Raw genomic sequence first — 6,387 nt, forward strand, 5'->3', positions numbered from 1 at the left:
CAAGTTGGGCATTTCACATAGAATTGGATAGATATCCATTCTAAATGAACTATGGATCAATGAAATCCCCATTTTGGGCTCTCATGTATTGATCTTAATTAGTGTATTGTGAAGATATAGTAAGGGTATAATGTACCTTAACTTCAAATCAACACTCAGGGTCAATCCTAAGGCCAAGTAACCCTATAGGAACTTTTCTTGAGCTCTCTTATAATGATTTTAACTACCAAATATTAGAGGTTAGAACCAATATGTGGAACTTCAAGTTGAGTAAAGAGAAGAGTTTTGAGTTTCTAATGGTGAGGGTACCCTTTCTAGTTTTCTAAGACTAGTCTTTAGGAAAGTCCTATGGCTAGACCTAGGCTACTAAAGAAGTTTCTAGACCTCGACCAAAAGTGAGGTCAACAATCTGTTAAAATTCTTTTAAAACAGCCAAATCCCCATTAAAATCAACGCAAGTATACACATCGCTCAAGTAATAAAGGGCTCTAATGGAATCCTAGATATCGATCTCACAGGGAAGTTGGAAAATCCTTGAAGTAAGTTTTTAAAATATCTGCCGTGTGTAATTTTAACTAAGTAAGGTGTGAAGTTTGAATATTAACAACTAAGGTAAATGCTATATTAAATGCAGTTGAAAAACAACTTCCAAATATTAGAGGTTAGAATCAATATGTGGAACTTCAAGTTGAGTAAAGAGAAGAGTTTTGAGTTTCTAATGGTGAGGGTACCCTTTCTAGTTTTCTAAGACTAGTCTTTAGGAAAGTCCTATGGCTAGACCTAGGCTACTAAAGAAGTTTCTAGACCTCGACCAAAAGTGAGGTCAACAATCTGTTAAAATTCTTTTAAAACAGCCAAATCCCCATTAAAATCAACGCAAGTATACACATCGCTCAAGTAATAAAGGGCTCTAATGGAATCCTAGATATCGATCTCACAGGGAAGTTGGAAAATCCTTGAAGTAAGTTTTTAAAATATCTGCCGTGTGTAATTTTAACTAAGTAAGGTGTGAAGTTTGAATATTAACAACTAAGGTAAATGCTATATTAAATGCAGTTGAAAAACAATGTTAACTAACTAAGAACTAACTTTCAAAAGTAAAATAACAAAAACTAAACAAAGTTTTTGTTTACTAAACATAGTTTTTGTTTTGACAAAAATTTCAAATTTAAGAAAGTATAAAGAACACCGGCTAATCCAGATTTTTGTCCTTAATTCAATGGTTAGGCTGGGAGGATACCGACTATCACTCAAGCGCTCCCACTACACCCTCAATTGAGGGCTTACAACCTTACATCAGTTTCCAATCAACTGGACCAAATTAGGGATGCTAATCTGTCACCTTAAAATCTCCAATTCTACATCCAACAAAGTATATTTCCCTATTTATTTGCACCTAATCCCATGAATGCCATACTCTCCTATGAAATCAAATGTGATTCTCCCTACATTGTAGAAATCATATCCGTTTTCAGAACATATGTTTCTCAACAAGTTTTAACATTTTGATTTGTTAGATCAAAAAGTAAATGAAGATCAGAGTTCAAATTATCACCAATTATTGATATTTAAAACTGTAGAGAAAAAAATCAATTCTTCACAAAACCATATCTCAAAGTAGGGAGAATGATAAAGAAAACTTCTCAAAATTCATGAGAAAGATACGAAGAATCACAAATTTCATATATAAAAATAAGTTTACAAAACAAAAAAAATAAAAGAAAAAAAACTGCCTTACTTCGCAAAAAGTTGTCTCTAGCGCATGATGCGACAATCTGGCGCATGCCACATCATGCGCCAGTTCTATGTGAAACGGCGCAACATGGACCGTTCTGGTGCATCATGCGCCAGAATTCCAAAATTCGTTGTTTTGGCTCCAAATTTCATTTCTTTTTCCATTTTTGCTCCAAATGCCTAAAAAAGATATAACTACAACAAAAAAAAATGAGAATACCCTTCTTTAAATTGCAATATCACCAAAAGATAAGCATAAAATATGTACTTAAAATAATATATTATTTTGGTGTATCAGTGTGTCTACCCATTGGGATAGATGATTTGCTTACAGTATTAGGCTCATTTATTTAAACTACTGAGGAAATGAGATCGATCCAGTCTTATATTTTTAAAATCTAAAATACCACTTTTTCGAAATTATGTATATAAATTGAATTAAACCGGGTGTTGGAATTTCTATTTCGGTGAGATACAATTTCCAATTTGACGGCCGACAGATTCTGGAGACTATGCTGGGGAATAATTTCTCTCTCCATTTAAATTAGTGAATATTGTTCTCATAAATTGGTAATGTGTCCATGTCCCTTATGTACCAAATTACCCTTCTTTCGTTGACATGCTTAACCTATTTCTTTCTTGGGTAAGTACGGTTAACTCTTTCAAACTTCAGGATCGTTTGTTTAGCGACCTTTAGATATACTGGTTGAAGAGTTCATTAGGATTTTTATCTTTGTGTGGGGTCAGGCCCCTCAATAGGTGTGTTGGTGGACTAGTTCTGCCTGGGCATTGTGCGTTGTAAAGTTAGTCTTGCACTTGGTCCTAAACTTTACTTTCCCCTTCAAGTTTGGTTTGTTACTTTGTAAATTAAATTGAATTGTGTCGTGTTGTGCTTGCTCTTTGACCTTTCTTATTTAATTAAATTATTCTATTTTCAAACTATTTTTACTAAATTTTAAATCTTCACAAACTAAAAAATTAAAATAAAGACTTGCCCAATCAACATATCGGTCTTTGTTAATTTTTAGTCTTTACGCTAGAATTACAACTTGTTGGCCAAATAACTAACCCCAGAACTTTCTTTTTGAAGCTGCTGCAATGGCATTCCCCATGCTTTCTTTCTCCAACAAATTGCCAACTACTTACAATGCTCACAATGTCGCTCCCACCATTAATTTTGAAACTGGATTCGATGAACTTAAAGTTGTTCTCTGAAAAGCCCCGTTCATCATAATGAAGGCTGCCACTCCAAAAGTTCATGAGCCTTCCGTTGAATTTAACCTGAACTATCCCCATGATTTCCCTTCCTGTAAGAAGGTGAAAACTGCTGCTCCTCCAACACTTGTTACATTTGTTGTCCCCTTTTCCGTCAAAGGAAAAGAGGTCATGATTGTTGAAGCTACAAATGGAGAATTCACCAACCTGCCATCGGCATTTGAAATTGGATCAAGTTTGAAGTCTGCACCGTAAACTCGATCTCAAAGTAGAAACCACAGTAAAAAAATTTGGAAGGCTGTTAAGGCACAATTTCATTAAAAGATGCCCGTTGATGAGTTTCCTCATGAGGAGTGACTTTGGTTAATGGAGACCTCTCTGCTCTTGCGAGGGAATATGTTCCACCGTTTAATGGATACTGACGGATATGAAAGTATTCAAAAAATTTCTGCTACCTTACCCTTACTTCTCAGTCTTGATGAGGAGAAGGAAGAGCCTACTCCTATAACCAAAGTTTGTACAGTGTTCCAAAGGTTGGCCGCTAAAGAAGGATGTTCAGTGGTTGAACTGCTTAAGTGAGTTGAATGTACGGTGTCCCCTCGAATGAAGAAAGAGATTTTAAGGGATGTCAGATCTGCCCGACATTCTCAAAAGTCAACTAATGTTTTGCGAGCTCGTATTCCACTTCAGATTCTGTGTGGGGACTCGAGTTGATACTACCATATTTTACTACTACAACTGCTATAAGATTTGTAGGACATCAACCGGTCAAGTCATGTCTAGGTCCAAAGATACCTTCAATTATTGCTCGAGGTAAAGAATTCACCCGACACTGTATTTGGTCTACACTGTGGGAAGCTCACCTCTCACCAACATGTTGATGCCTCTGTTGAGACACACCGTCTCAAGACATCACTGTCAAAAAAAAGGTATGGGTACTCAAGGTTACCGTACCAATACGGTTTAATGAGCTCATAGTGCAAGAGTGTGGAATGAAGCAAATGTCCAAAGTATCATACATTGTTGCAGTTATTGCTACCATGTCTGATGAACATGGGGAGGATGTTAAGGAAAATCCTCTAGATCTCAAAATGGTCCTAAAAGAAATAATTGAAGAGAAATTGGAAAAGCTCAGGGCTAAAATTGTCGAGTTAACCAAAGAAAATAGAGTATCCATTGATGATGATGAGGTTTTTGATTTTAACAATTATCTTGATAAAGATTTCATGGATAGACATGTCATCGAGACTAGAGCTGTCGCATCTGCGTGCGATGCCCAACCTCTCTTCGAAGGGAACACCACAGATGATTTGTGCAGGGTTGTTTTCATAAGGGATGAACAAATCAATCAGATGGAAAAGAGAATGGATGAGATGGTCGCCACCCTGGCCATGGTGGCTACAGTTAATGGATAGTCACAGTCACAAAAGTTAGCTTCTCCAGGAGTCAACCAGCCATAAATTGTTCATATTATCAATGAAAGGAGATAAGTTGCCTCCGCCGACAGAGATGAACAACAAAAGAAGTATCCTTTGCCAAGTACAATACTGGAGAAGGATATTAAATAGTTGGTAGAACAACAAGTTTGGAAGACCTTAACCCAATCTAAGGGTGGTGCATTGATTTCAAGAGGTAGACCTTACCCAAAGGAGTTCAATACCGTACCCTACCCTAAGTGTTTTGTGTCACCAAACATTAAGTCATTCAATTGGACTGGAAATGTCAGGCAGCATGTAGCACATTTCCAAGCTAGTTGTGGTAAAACTGGAGGTAATGAAGCTTTCCTCTTCTGAAAATTTGTTGGCAGCCTATTAGAAATCGCATTTGATTGGTATGTCAACTACCTAATGGATAAGTAAAGACATTTGTCAAATTAGAACAGTTGTTTGTGAAAATATTTGCCAGAGTACAACATCATGTTTCTATTGGAGATCTCATAGTGGAATAACAGAAACCTAACGAGACTTTAGCAGACTACATCTTGAGGTGGAGAAACCTTAGCATGAAATGTGAACCTCAACTTATGGAACAATGTGCTATTGAGATTCTACTCAAAAGCATCCATGGGCTAGTATTTTTCTTGCTTAAGGGACTCATCATCAAGTCCTTTGAGAAGCTACTACACAAAGCCAGCAGTTTACAAGAGAAAGTTAAACACATGGATTCTCAAGTCAGATAGATCCAGAACGACTAGAACATTCAAGAAGAAATTTGGAACAGTGGAAACTATCGATAAAGGAAAGAAACTGATAAAGATACTGGTAGAGCATTCTTGTCAAAGTTCCCAATAGTCATCACAACATGCTCAGTAGCAACAAACACAACATTATGGCCAGTCTAGCCAATAGTCACACCAGGGTGGACCGTACCGAGTAGAGGGTAAAACGAGTTCGACTCTTTTGGAATGAATGAAGAGGATATATTCTCTCAAAGATGAGGCTGTGCCAAAGATGTTCAGAAATTTAATGAAGAAGTCCGAGTTCAGACTACCAGAACTAAAGAGGGCGGAAGAAGTTGACAAAAAGGAGTATCCAAATTTTTTCTCCTATCACAGGATGTTGTGACATACAATAGAGGGTTGTTTCATTTTTAAGGACTGGCTCAAATGAAATTTTAGAGAAGGAAATATAACGATCTCGAAGGAATATTTGAAAGAGTCTGAAAAAGGTTCTATGAATAGGATTTAGGCCGAGCCAATCACTATGATAGATTCATATTCAGAAAACATGGATGAAGTACAGTTTGGAGCAAATCATCCATGAAGAGAATAGATCAGATTCAGACCGCTTCAACGTAGGTATCCATTTGATGCACTAAAAATACATGCATATTTAAACCTATATTTTATACTTATTTTTTGTGATATTGCACTTTAAAGGAAGGTATTTTTCATGTTTTATGGTAGGTTGTTGATTTTTAGGACTTGAAGCAAAAAGGAAGCAAAAAGGATGGAATTTGGAGTCCAAATGGAGTTTTTGAAGAAATACTCAGTGCGCCAGGATGGACCCCAACGAAACAGACCTATGATACGCCTAAAATATATAGTGTTTTTAGACACATTTTTATACATAGTTTTGAGATATTGCACTTTAATGGATGGTATTTTTGTGTTTTTATTTCAAGAAAGGGTAAAAAGGTGAAAAATGCTTACAGAAGTGAAAAAGGATCAAATTTGGAGCAAATAGGTGAAAAATGTACAAAAGTGTTTTGGCGCTTAAGCGCCATCGTCTAAGCACCAGATTTGACACTTAAGCACCGGTTAAATAGAAAAGGATGCACCTAAGCGTGAGAGGCCCCACGCTTAAGCACCAGTGGAAGCTATTGGATGAGTAAATTTTGTTTTTGCGAGTTTTGAAGAGATTTTTGAGGCACCTATTGGCTTAATAGGTGGTTACAACCACCATGGACGAAAATTATTACAAAAAGATGCATCTCTTG

This window comes from Phalaenopsis equestris, unplaced genomic scaffold, assembly GCF_001263595.1.
Source record: "Phalaenopsis equestris unplaced genomic scaffold, ASM126359v1 Scaffold000087, whole genome shotgun sequence".
NCBI classification, from domain to species: Eukaryota; Viridiplantae; Streptophyta; class Magnoliopsida; order Asparagales; family Orchidaceae; genus Phalaenopsis; species Phalaenopsis equestris.